The sequence below is a fragment of the Medicago sativa genome, chromosome 8, assembly GCF_051527215.1.
Source record: "Medicago sativa cultivar Bolivia chromosome 8, Bolivia_mono, whole genome shotgun sequence".
NCBI classification, from domain to species: Eukaryota; Viridiplantae; Streptophyta; class Magnoliopsida; order Fabales; family Fabaceae; genus Medicago; species Medicago sativa.
The window spans coordinates 13,028,313-13,041,891 of NC_140756.1; the positions used below are offsets into that span (position 1 = coordinate 13,028,313).

Consider the following 13,579-nt stretch of genomic DNA (forward strand, 5'->3'; position numbering starts at 1 on the left):
CATTATTTTTCTTTTGCTTGATCAGGAAGGAACCCAAGGGCGAAAGAAAGGTAATTGCTTGAAGAGTAGCTAAGGGTTGCTTTAGGATACAGCTTAGTGTCATTGACTTCGGAGGTGATTCGTCGTAGCACCTTAGTTCACTTCTTGACGTACAGGACTCGTACCACCTTCGTGTACTAGTACAGTTTGCTATGACCAAATTTTCAGGCAACTAGTGTATGGATATGTTACAATTATATAATTGTCTTTTTGGCATTGTCTTCTATTACAATTATATTTGATGTAGAGAGAATGGAATTTCTTGGTTTAAGCCATGTCCAATGTCAATTATTGTGATCTATTAGGTTTATTAGAGGTAAGAACTAGATTATACAAGTTCCACTATTAAAGATGGATGACGAGAAATGAAATTCTTTTCCCACCCTGTTATGATTTCCCTTAAACACTTCGCCCCTAGCTAACATGGTCTCGTGTTTGGGGGGCTCTGGACCATTGTGATTTCCCTTATGGTGGTGGGGCTTCTCATGTTAATTATGGCCTGGAATTTATCGGGGTTTGTCTCTATTCCTCGTCTGGTCAGCATGAATCCTAGGAATTTCCTAGCTTGGACTCCAAATGTGCATTTTGTGGGGTTAAGTCGCATGTCATGTTTTCGAATTGATTGCGGTATATCTTCCAAGTCCTTGCGGTGATTCTGCTCCTATGTGGTCTTGACAACCATGTCATCTAGGGGTGTCAACAGGGATTTTCAGAGCGGGTCCCCACGGGGATTCCCCGTTCGGGGCCCCATTTTCGGGGAATTTTCTCCCCGTGGGGGCGGGGACGGGGAGAAATATTCCCCCGTAGCCACTTCGGGGCGGTGATCGGGGAAGTATCCCCCGCCCCGCGGATTCCCCGACCCCCATGAAAATACTATAATGTCCTTACATTTTTAAAGAGACTCAATATTTACCTCTAGTTTTTGGGACTTTTCACATGGTTTAATAAAATAAAATAAAAGAAAAAGTGTAAAATATATAAGGCTTTTGGTTACTGGAGAGTAGAGAAACAATACAGATTCACGATGAAATGGGTTCCAATTTCCAAACCCTAGATGCGCCTCCCAACTCATTCATTCACGATTTCATTCATTCATTCTCCATCTTAAATTCCTATGCTTCACTGATCTAAGATTCAATCACAGGGTCATTCATTCTCCAGGATTCTGCTTCTCTTTATCAATCTTCTCTTTCAGATTCTTCTCCAATCTTAAGTATTGGATTCTGCTTCTCTTTCAGATTCTGCTTCTCTTTATCAATCTTCAGTATTGGAATTGTACACAACTTAAATTTGGAAAGGAAAAAAAAACTGTGGGGCTCCGTGGGGATCCGCGGGGACGGGGATCAGGGATGGGGAACGGATACACCGGCGGGGCAGGGATCGGGGAAGTATCACCCGCCCCCGATCCGCCCAATTGCCATCCCTAATGTCATCAAGAGGTAAACTAGATTTTATCAATCAATTGCTCTAGATGGACCACACCACAGAATACCAGATCAAAAAAAAAAAAAAAAACCCTAATACTTTCTCTCTCCTAGGAAACACACAACACGCCCCTCACAAAGACCCAATAAATCTCTAGGAATGACTACTCCCACCAAGCCATCTAAAAATCTTGTACCAAACCCTCGACGCAACCTCACAGGTAACAAAAATGTGATTAACAGTCTCCGTCTCCATCACAAAACGAACACATAGAAGCCTCTTGATATCTCAAGACACGTATTTCTAAAACATTAGTTTACATATCAATAACAATGGTTCGGATTTAATTATGGAGTTGTGAACTGAAAATTAAATCGAACCGGATCTCATAAAATATTGATTTTAAAAGGTTTTTTTTTTTAATCAGTTTTTCATTTCTTTTTTTTATCAATTTAAATTTGAACATTCCTAACTATTAAACGTGGAACATCTTTGAAACCACCTATACGGTGGCATATCTCAGATAAAGCCTCTAACTGGATGAATTTAGAGTGATGCATGTAGGCTGTAGCAAGCAAAAAATGTTGATATATCAGTATAATCTGTTACTCCTCATCTACGTGACAACAAATTAGAAGGTACTTCCAACAACTTTAGTTTTTTAAATTAGAATTTTGATAGTACTTTTTTTTTCTTTCTTTCTAGAGTGTGGCTTGCTTGCTAGGTGCTTAACTTAAGGGCAGCCTTTTATTTTCTTTTTCACTTTTTGCTGAATTCCATGTGACCAAAAGACTATGAAAAGCAATGGAATCTGTACGTGCATGGGTCATAAGAAAGATGAACCTTCTATAAGATTCTACTGTATAGCGGAAACTGATTTAAGAATTCTGCTCTTTACCCAACACATTTTGCTCATTTCCAACTGAAATTCCAAAAATACCATTGCGTAAGTTAACTCACGTGAGTGTTGAATTTACATGACTTAACTCACGCTGAGATTTTCACTAGCGTGAGTTAACTCACGCAGGGGTATTATAGTCATTTCAGTTGGGAATGAGCAATTTGTGTTGGGTAAATAGCAGCATTCCTGATTTAAATGCAAAATAAGACCCAACGGGTTTTTTGTCTGGCCCGCCATAAAATTGTTGAGTCCACTTATTGAAAGATTTGAAACAAACAATTAAGGGAATTTCTTTTTAACAAGCCAAAATCAAATATATTAACCAAACAAAAATTTAGTAACCAACACAAGGAGTGTAAGAATAGAAATTAAAAATACAAAAGCTAAATTTAAACCATCAAACCGAAGATCAAAAGTTAAATTTTGAATTTTTGCCTTCAACCATCAAAATGATAAACATTTCACTTGTCAAATAAGTGAAGAATTGATTCCTCCTTAAAAATACGATTGTTCTTTTCTTTCCAAAGAAAATACTAACCAAATCATATTTAGCATAGAGTGAATAGTTTTGGAAGCGCTGCCTAAATTACCAAATTGTGCAAGATGATCAAAACAAATATAACGGATTTTTTTTTTTGAGGGAAATATAACGGGTTTAAAGAATGAATTTCGAGCCATATTGAATAACTAGGCCCTAAATACACTAAAAATTTCACATTCATGAAACATATGATCAATACTTTCCTCTTTCCCACAACTGTTCACAAAAAATATATATAGCATTAGTTTGAATGATTCACCGCCTAACCAGATTATCCTTTGTAGGAATTCGATTATGTAATAATCGTCGATCAAAAAGAGACACTTTTAATGGAACTGATTTATTCAAGATAATATTATTAGGAACCACTTGAACAACTAACTTCATCATGTTCAACACATGATAAACACCACTAATAGAGTATCCTTTGTCCACACCTAAATGCCATCACAACTTATCATCAACACCAACTTGAAAAAAAAGTGTTATTTAGCATCACACAACACTCACCCAACTTCTCATCCTCACAAACTAATATCTTCACCGCTATTTTCAATTCAAGCTTCTCCCCTACCCCCAATCTAGAGTGTGTATCTCAGCAATTGACAACAATTAAGTCTCAGATAAGAAAATACTAATTAAACTTATGTCACCTAACTTGACCAATACTCATAGAATGTCAATGGATTTTTTATTTATTTTATAAAATGACATTTTTTTCCCTCTTGTTAAGTTTCTTTTTTGCTTTTTATTTCAATAAATGAATTTGTGCTACTTGAACTTTTTGATAATGATAAAATCTTAGTTTTTTGCATTTCTTATAGAATATATTTACCTTTAGTCCATATTTGTTATTTGGTCTATGTTGTTGGAAACATTGTTGGATGAAAATAAAATTGTAATGTTTGATAAAATTTAAAACATTATTTGAAATTAGAAAATTGTTGTGCTTTACCTTTTTAACTTGATTTTAATGTTGAAAATAAAAAATGTATTGTCTCAAAAAAAACTGCACCAATCAATCCAACCCAAACCGTAATAGTTTGGTTTGGTTTAGTACATTTTTTATTTTAAAAAGTCAACCGAATCAAACCAAACCGCATGTTTTTTTATCTTACGGTTTGGATGACTATTAGTCTCCAAACCGAACCAAATCGCACCGCGAACACCCTTAAGACCTACAATTCAATTTATTGATGTAATTTTTTTTTAACTTTAATACTTTTTAATTAATATTTACCGTTAGTAAGTGCTTAAATGATTTTTAAATTAAAAGATTCAATCCATGTTTTTACACAGTTCTTAAGTACTTTTCTTCTTTAAGAAACCTCTGGAATAGGCTAAATGTATTTATATATGGTGAACTAGTCATCTTGAGTGTAAATCATTAGGTATAGACACTGTAATATATGTAAGGGTCAAAGTTTAAACTCGAGATTCCTAAGTTACTCCTCTTAAAAAGGTGCAATTCTAGTCAATAGCTTACTTGACCCAAAAAAAAAAATGGTTAGCCAATGTTCAAATTCAGGTTAAAAGAGGTTCTCACATTTAGTGTTTCATTTGATGTGTCTTAAAATATGATTGACTCAGGAACCTATAAAAAAAAGTATCTACAAATCAATATATAACTTTTAATTTTCGCATTCAAAATTTTTTAGATCCAAGTTTATTTATTATTGATTTTTTTTTTAAGTTTTAAACTATATATTCTCTTTGTCTCAAATTATATGTCGCTTTAAAGAAGAAAAAAATTTGTCATAAATTATATGTCGTTTTACAATATAATGAAACATTAATGTTACTTTTTCTATTATATCCTTAACTATTTATTACTCTATCTTTTTTCTTTCTTTTATCTTTCTCATATCATTTATTAAGGATAATTTTGTAAAACAACTCATGATATTTCTTTCCTACACAACTAATTACATTTTTTAATACGTGTGAAATGTCTAAAACATCATATAATTTAAGTCACAAAGAGTAACTAATAATTACCATAAATAAATATGCAGAAAATAAAAGAGAGCATAGTTTCGTGCAACATTTACATGTGTATAAATATTTGATGGCTCAAGACACTTCCCACCATATTTGATGAGAAGACTCTTGTTAGCATTTCCGGTGTTTTTATTATTTTTATATTGTTTTGGTTTTCGTGTCAAATACATACATTTCTTTATATATTTTTGTTTTTTCACAATTGTTTAAAAAGTGGTTTTTTTAGAGTGTCTCAAAAGTGTGTTTGTTCAAATAGCACGCATCCTATAAAATTATTGACGAAAAAGGCTTGCATGTCAGCACGAGGTTTTTTGTGAACTTTCTGTCTATACAATTATTTTTGCAACAAAATTGAATGATTGAAAAGAAATTATCAAAATATCATATTCCTCCGGTCCTAAATATAGGAGAAGAATCTTTTTTTTAAGTTCATTGAATTATTAATGTATATGAACTATAATATGAACTAAATACAACATTTATTCAATGAACCTGAAAAAAAAATCTTCTCTTATTTTTAGATTCATTCTGAAAAGACAACAATGACAACAAAAGTCAATATATTTTAGGGTCATGTTATCTTGTGCCCTAAGACATATTAAGCAACCTGAAACTAGAAACATTCTCTTAAATTTTGTGCAATTAATTAATTAAAAGTAAAAAAATCAAATTCAAATACATTGATTACAACAAATTATTTCCACTTTTGCCTTATTAACTTGTGTCTTAAGGGTAGAAGTTAACATTTCCCTGTATTTTATCATAATATCATAGAATTTAATTGAGAATGTATAAAAGTTTTACAAATGTTTGATCATATTTTTTTTTTTGACAAAGATCATATTAATTTATTATTAAACTAAATTGAGTTGGCATGGTGGTGTTGGATTTGAGCCTTATAGTGTGTTTCTCTTAAGGTCTCGGATTCGATTATCTTTGGTGTCAATTTCGATGGGCTAATTTAGAAAAATATTACTAATTTACAAACAAGTCTTTCGGAAGAACTGAGTTTTACAATTTTATTTTGCAATCAATAGTACTTTCAACGCTTTTTTTTTTTTGACAGAAAATAACTATCTCATTTCATTAATAAGAACATCTTGAATACAATCAGGTAATACAAGTACTTTCAACGCTTCTAAGTCAATATTTTTCATTTTGCATTTATAGCAATGTTGAACGGTGTTGGTGTGTATCACGACTCAAGGGATGTAAAATAATTAAACTTCAATTAATAATTATAATTATATATAAAAAATTGAGTAACTTGAAAGTGGTTCAAGCTTGGGGGGTAACGTTTTGAGTTGGTTCAATTTTTTCGAAGAAAAAAAAAATATGAACTCATAAAAAATTATCAGTTGATTTTGTTTAATTTCTATAATTTCAAAAAAAAAAAAAAAACGACGTCGAGTAGATTGATTTGATTCATTCAATCAGGTTGAGATTTGTCAAAAAACTTCTTTTATTTTTAAAGGTCTAAAAATTTAATTTTTTTTCCTTCCGAAGGCTATACTTTTTTAAACTTTTAAAACAATAACATAATCTAAAATTAAATGAGAAAGATAGTATATAATGATTAAAAATATGTGATCACAACTTTTTTTAAGATAACCCTACTACTAATAATATCTAACAACCCAATAATAATAATAATAATAATAATAATAATAATAATAATAATAATAATAATAATAATAATAATAATAATAATAATAATAATAATAATAATACTATTATCTAATAATAAATAGTCTAATATGAAAATTAGGGTGTTACAAATATGAAAAACAAAAACGAACCAATCTATCCTTCAAAAAAAAAAAACGAACCAATCTATATAATTTAGATTCAATATTCAGGTTTATGAAGACATGGTTTGATTCTTACATTTCTAGTTTGAGTCTGTCGGATTCGGGGTGCAAAAATAAAATTTAAGCGTGTGCAAAGAATATAAAACATAGAGTTGTATATATATGTACAATTTTTAAAAGTTCATGATGTGCAAGTTTACACTCTGCACGCCCTATAGAGTGTACCTATACGCCCTTGATGATAAATACTCACTCTAATCTCATATATAAGCTAAAATTCTTTTTTTTAGATTAATTGAATAGTTAATGTATCTGATTTCAATCAGATACATCAGATGTTCAATGAATTTAAATATATATTTTTTGTTATATATGAGGCTGGAGTAAGGACATCAATATTTGATCTGAATAATTTAGTAAAATTTAAGATTCTCATCATTAAAAAAAAAAAATCTTGTGCATATTGAGAGTAGTGTGTGTTATATATATATTCCCTCTGATCACTATTATAAACAAAATTTGACTTTTTAGATACATTGAATAATTAATATATCTAATCTATAATAAAGATTAGATACATTGATTATTCAATGTATGAAATTTTGCTTATAATAGTGACCCGAGGGAATATATATATATATATATATATATATATATATATATATATATATATATATATATAGACACACACACCATACAACAGTAAAGTTTGGTTGACAATGCATGCTTCATTAAGCTTTTGGAGTATGCATGCATGCTGGCCTCCTCTACCTAGGTCAAATTAAAGGACACTAGCCTTTAGTAATTGACAAGGACGTAGTAAGTACACGGCTTTTGTCTTTGTTTTCAGGTCATCATCCATATGTCAGAGAAAGAGAGAGGGAGGGAGGGGGAAATAGGGAAAGTCAGAAAGAGAGCATTGGAACAAACAAACGACGTACTCCCTCCGTCTCTAAATAATAGTCGTTTAAGGTTTATGCACGGTTATTAAGGAAATGATTAATTGTGTTGATTTTGATGGTAAAATTAGTATCATTTACTAAACCACCCTTATTAATTGTAGTTAGTGGAGTAGTTAAGTTGGATGAAATTCAATAAATAAGGGTATAATAATGGAAAAAAAATAATAAATGATGCATTGGTATTCTAAAGTGACAATTATTTTGAGAAAAAGAAAAATGGGTAAAGAGACAATTATTGTGAGACGGAGGGAGTAAATGCTTAATTTAAGTGCCTGAACAAGAAATAACCTTAATTTAAAGTACACCCTAATGGACACATAATTTGTTAACAATCACATGTAGCTCTCCATAAATAACATCCATATATAGTTTTATGTGACGAACGTACATGCATGCAAATGGATCCTAAACGTTAAAACGTACATTACATATTTATTGAACTTCAACAAGCATCACCTTCATCCATTCAAATAAAAACAAGCATTACTTCTTGTAAGTGCCTGAACTAGCAGTGTTCAGGTTAGCAAATAAATAAAAGCTCTACACACTCTTGACAAAAAAAAAAAATACATTACATATATAATTTAATTTTAATGCATAGAAATAATTGAGGTCGCTGAGAATGAAGTTATACCAATGCTTTAATTAAGACTCCCATCTTAAAGAAATAATAGGATTTGTGACAATTTGGCTGCTTGAGGATGGCAATGATGACATACACATTAGAGCATCAATATTGTAATCCAATTGATTAGCTTCCACATTTGGATCTTGTGGATGAATAATACCAGACGTGTAGCACTGAATTTTCGCAGGAGCTTCATGTTCTTGGGAATTAGATGAATCTAGGATGCTACAAGCATAATCCTCATTCCTCAAGGCTTTGATGATTGACTAATTTAGGCACAGTAGCATCAAGTTCGACCAAATCATGATATTGATCATATTGTTGCATTAATTTGTTAAATGGGGTCGTGTCACTTTTTGAAAATTGATTTTTTTGATTTACTGGATTGAGATGAAGTGCTACACTGTCTAATGACCATGTATCTTCATAAGTAGAAGGATTAGATATTGGTTGCACTATATTTTGTGGTATTGGATTTTGAATGTGAAGGAAATTGGCATTATAATGGTCATTGATGTTTACCTTTGTATCAATTTGTTGAAAATTACCTTGCTGATTTGGAGATAAGGTTAAATGGTCTTGATGGTGATAATGATTGAAGTTGAGGATTACATTAGGGTTTGCATTTAAAGGGAAGAAGTTTTCCATTGAACCAATATTATGGTAGGGGGTGTGATTATCTGAAAATGTGGTGAAAGATGAAATAATATCATGAGAAAAGATTTTCTTCTTTATGGTTGAATTCCAAAAGTTTTTCACCTCATTATCTGTTCTTCCAGGTAAGTGTTTTGCAATCTGAGCCCATCTGTCCAAAACAAGTGTAAATTCTTATTTATTTTTTACATAAATTATAAAAATAATAAATAAAAGAAAGAATGTTCTAGTTTGAAAAATTAGTTTTATTAGCTATTCCCTTTTGTTTTGCAATATTTTTGTGTTTAAGATTAATTTTCGTTTTAAAATATTAATACAACATTTTTTTTTTATGAGTACATCCTTATTTATTGTATTTCAACTTACCTAGCTATTCTTCCTTAAAAAAAAAAACTTACTAGCTATTCTTCTAACTACTTACTATTAAGAAAAATCTTTTACTAGTAGTTAAGAAGTTTAAAGTGGAATCTTTATTTTGTAAATTTTGCATTCAACACATTGAAACAACAAAAATAATTTTTTTTACATAAAATTTATCAATAATTTCTAATTTTAAATCCTTAACAAGTGCCCTGATGTCCCTAGAACACTTGTTAGCATCACCCTAAAGCTTACCTTATCATTAAAATATCATTAAAATCAACACAATTAATTAATCACTATTTTAAAAAGTAAGTCCAATGAAATTCCTAAAATGAGACTGATGGAGTATTAGTTTTTGTTTTTGTTTTAAGAGGACGGATGAAGTATTAGTTATTAGCCCTAGATGTATAGGGAAATAATTTCATGACTTGAAAATGATGCAAAAAATAATAAATTAGAGGTAGGATTGAAGAAAAAAAAATGTTATACTATACTGAATCATTACAAGAAAATTGTCATTTTGCGACACTTATTTTGCGACCCTTCTAACAGTCGCAATCAGTCATTTTAAAAGTCGCAAAATACAAATTTTCTTGTAGTGAATGAGCAAACAACAACTATTTTAAAATATTTTTATATGTTAAATCGACATTCAGGGAGGGATTCCAGACAAACTTTTGAATTTTGAGAAGAAAAAAAAAACAGAGAGCTAATGTAATGAATATACCTATTGCCTAGAATGTTGTGTAGTTCTACAATGAGTGCAGCTTCTTGATGAGAGAAACTTCCTCGTTTCAAATCAGGTCTTAGATAATTTATCCATCTTAATCTGCAACTCTTTCCACATCTCTGCAGGCCTACACATGCACATCATGATATAAATAAATGAACAATATAATAAGAAGAAAGAAAATGGTATAGTTAAGAACAATATATTTAATGAAATAATATTGTATAATTTTTTTTAATACCAGCATGTTTTGGAACAGAGCTCCAACAACCATGTCCATATGTTGTAATATATTTGATGAGTTTTTCATCTTCTTCAGGTGACCATAATCCTCTTTTAACCTTCTGTTTGTTGCAACAAGAGTGATGTCCCATGATGTCTTGTTTCTTTTGCAATGGACAGTAACAATGTACAAGCTATTTTGGTGTTATTTTCACTACTAAAAAAACTGTGTTTTCGGACGGAATTTTCGGACGGATGAGTTTTTGTCTGAATTTTTCGGACGGATTTGGGACAGTTTTAAAGGAGCGAAATTTTCGTCCCAAATCCGTCCCAAAGTCGTGTGAAATTTTTATGACATGTTCAAACAAGGTTTTTTCCCACAAATTTCGCACGAATTTCATTGAAAAAACAAATCCGTCCCAAAACCGTGTGAAATATTGAGACGGATTTCGGACGGCCACTATTTTTATTTTATTTTATTTTATTTTATTATTATTAAACCTACAAAGTTTGAAGAACAAATTCTTTTCATTTGAGCGGGTCAGCTAAAAAATTTCCCCCCCTTGATATTTTCATCAAAATTGAAAGCCAAAAACTTCCCTCTTCATCTTTTTATCAAAAATTAAACCCTAAATTACTCCCTTTCATCTTTTTCCCTCCTTCCACTTGAACCCAAAACAACACTAACCCCTAAACACAACAACAAAATTTCCAATTTTAATTGAAATCAAAATCAATCATCATCAAATTGAAACCCATCATCAATGAAATTGAACGTTCCAGATTTTCCATCGTGTTGGTCCTGTTCCAGTTTTCCACCGTTTGTTCCTGTTCCAGATTTTGTTGATTTTCGCGTTTGTGTGCCAGCTTTTCTCATCGCCTTTGTTGTTCCTGTTCCAGTTCTTGCTCTTGAAATCGGATTCAACTGTTACTGCTCTCATCTCATAAGGTATGTTCCTCTTTTCATCATGTTTGTTCATGTTCGTAATCACAATTGGGTCACTTTTGTTCCTCATCTCATCAGAATTATTTTACTGGATTTATTATCTTCAGGGGATAGAATGAAGGTGATTCTTGTGTTTTGGGAGGGTAGGAGTAAAAATGGGTATTAAGTTAGAATGTCAATAGTTAACCGTAAGTGTATGAGATTAACCAACTTAAGATCCTAAAAGATGCTTAAGAAGTGTAATTATGAAGGTTTGTTTCTTAAATTGTGACGATTATCGATTGGCGAAGTTAATTCAGAAAAATTCAACGGTGATGCTAATGTTATCACTGTTGGTGTCGGTGTTGCTTGTATTGCTCTGGTTGTACTCTCGGGAAGGTATTGTAATTTAGTCAACCATTGGATCCAAGGTCATCTCTTGTTGCATGTGTTTAGAAGTTTTGATTTGATTTATTTGGTGATTGAACTAGAGAAATTTTGAATTAATAAGTGTAAGTTAGTTGCTGCTTGTGAATTCAGTTTCAGTTGAATTGCGTTTTTAGCGATCCTTGATTGAATTTGCGGCTTGTAATTTGATTTGATTAGCTTGCTGACCTATTTTCTTGTTTGTTTCATTTCCGTGTGTTTTGTTTATATCTAAAATTTGAGTTTTTTTTTTTTTTAGATTTCTGCAGTATCTTTATATGATTTTTTATATTTTCTTTACTTGTTTGCTTCATTTTAGGGTTGTCTTGGTTGTAGTTTCTGCAGTTTGATTAGAGTTACTCAAAGGTGGTTTCCTATGATATGGCGTGTTGAGATTTAATGTTCTTGTGCAAATCAGGTCTGTTTCCTGCAATTTGTTATGCATAATTTTTTTTTGCATATGGTATACTTATTTGAGTAGGAATGTTGTGTGTAGGGAGCTGCTCTATTTTTCTGTATCTTCTTGAACTCTTGTATCCATTTGCACCTACACTCCTGGTTTTGCACCTACAGTTTCATCATGGCAAGTGACAAGATCAGGAAATGAAACATTGTTCTAGAGGTTAGTAACAACAATATGCATAATGATCTTCTCTTTTGTTAAGATTATTCTAGTTCCTTTATCTTTTAATAGGCCTAGTTATTTTTAATGCAAACTACTTGATCATTAGTTAAGATTAGCTTAGTTAATCTGTTACATAACTTATGATTTTGCTGAGTTTTACTTAATACGTGTTTGCTCCATTAGTACAATTAAGTCAGTCTTGGTCACATTTTATTGGTTTCATTATCTGAAATAGAATCCATGGGAATTAAGAATGTCTATTTGGAAGAAAGTGTTGAAGGAAAGTGGAAAAAAAAGAAGTGAAAGTGAGTAGCTTTTGATGTGAAGTAATGTCTGTTACATTTCAAATGAGAGAGATAATAAACATCCATGGTTACAAGCTTAAGCTAACATAGCTCTAAAGAAATGTCAACACATATATCCCTCACAAGATGTAGCAGGCTCTTGTGTAGGGCAGACAATTATGTTTATTTTACTTCCAAACATAGCCTAACCATACTGCTGATGGGGAAAATTTTCTGAACTTTCAATGCCAGCTAGTGTTTGTCTCTTTTCATTTTGTCAAATGTGATGTAGAAGACATATTGTGTTGTTGCTTATTAGTATTATGTGCTTCTGTGATTAAATATCTTTGTTGTTGATGATTTTGACATTGAATGGTTAACATAATTAAAGTGTATCAGTTTTTTTTTTTTTTTTACTATTCTACAGGCATAAGCAAGTGATGTAGGCTGCCAATGTGATGAAGCCTCAAGAATATCTCCTGAATACAATAAAAGTCATTGTTACTCTTATTTATTGTTTAATTAAGTTGATGTATGAATAAATGTTTTTTTTAAGAGGTGTATGTGTATTGATTGATGTTACTCTTGAATGAATTATATGAATGAGACAAGATTTAATTATGTATATAGTTATATATTTTGCATATTAGTTTTGTGGCAATTCTCTCGCAAATAAGCCCATAATCTAGTTTGAAAAGTGTTGAGCATAGAAAATTTAAAGTCATAATTGAATATAAGGGTTTGCTTAATTCCGTTTGAAAATCGTTTGAATATTTAATTTAAATCTGTCCGAAAATTGTAGGAAGTTTTAAATGAATTCCGTCCGAATTGCGTAGGAAATTTTAACTTAATTCCGTCCGAAATCTGCAGGAAATTAAATTTAATTCCGTCCGAAATCCGTCCCAATTTTAGTCCAATATCCCACAAACTTAAATTACATAGTTAGTGTGAAAACCGTGCGAAATCCGTCTGAAAGATATTTGGGACGGAATTTGGGACGGAACTATAATTTGCGACGCGGTCTTTTCGGACAGCGCCCTTT

The 13,579-nt window shown here is 31.3% G+C and overlaps 1 long non-coding RNA gene and 1 pseudogene across 3 annotated transcripts; one reads left to right on the forward strand and one right to left on the reverse strand.

The window, feature by feature from the left end:
• Positions 1-8,033: 8,033 nt before the first annotated feature.
• LOC146897082 (uncharacterized) lies at positions 8,034-10,455 on the reverse strand (annotated as a pseudogene). The gene is made up of 3 exons (XR_015023019.1): positions 10,297-10,455; positions 10,053-10,182; positions 8,034-9,113 (listed from the first exon to the last, which is right to left on the reverse strand). The product of XR_015023019.1 is annotated as an uncharacterized LOC146897082 (transcript).
• Positions 10,456-10,781: 326 nt separating this feature from the next.
• On the forward strand, positions 10,782-13,181 carry LOC146897083 (uncharacterized). Of its 2 annotated transcripts, none has more exons than XR_015023021.1 (4): positions 10,782-11,226; positions 11,965-12,046; positions 12,125-12,250; positions 12,965-13,181. It is a non-coding gene; the product is annotated as an uncharacterized LOC146897083 (long non-coding RNA). The 2 variants fall into 2 exon arrangements; XR_015023020.1 differs by having other exon boundaries at positions 10,784-11,226; positions 11,948-12,046.
• Positions 13,182-13,579: the final 398 nt, after the last annotated feature.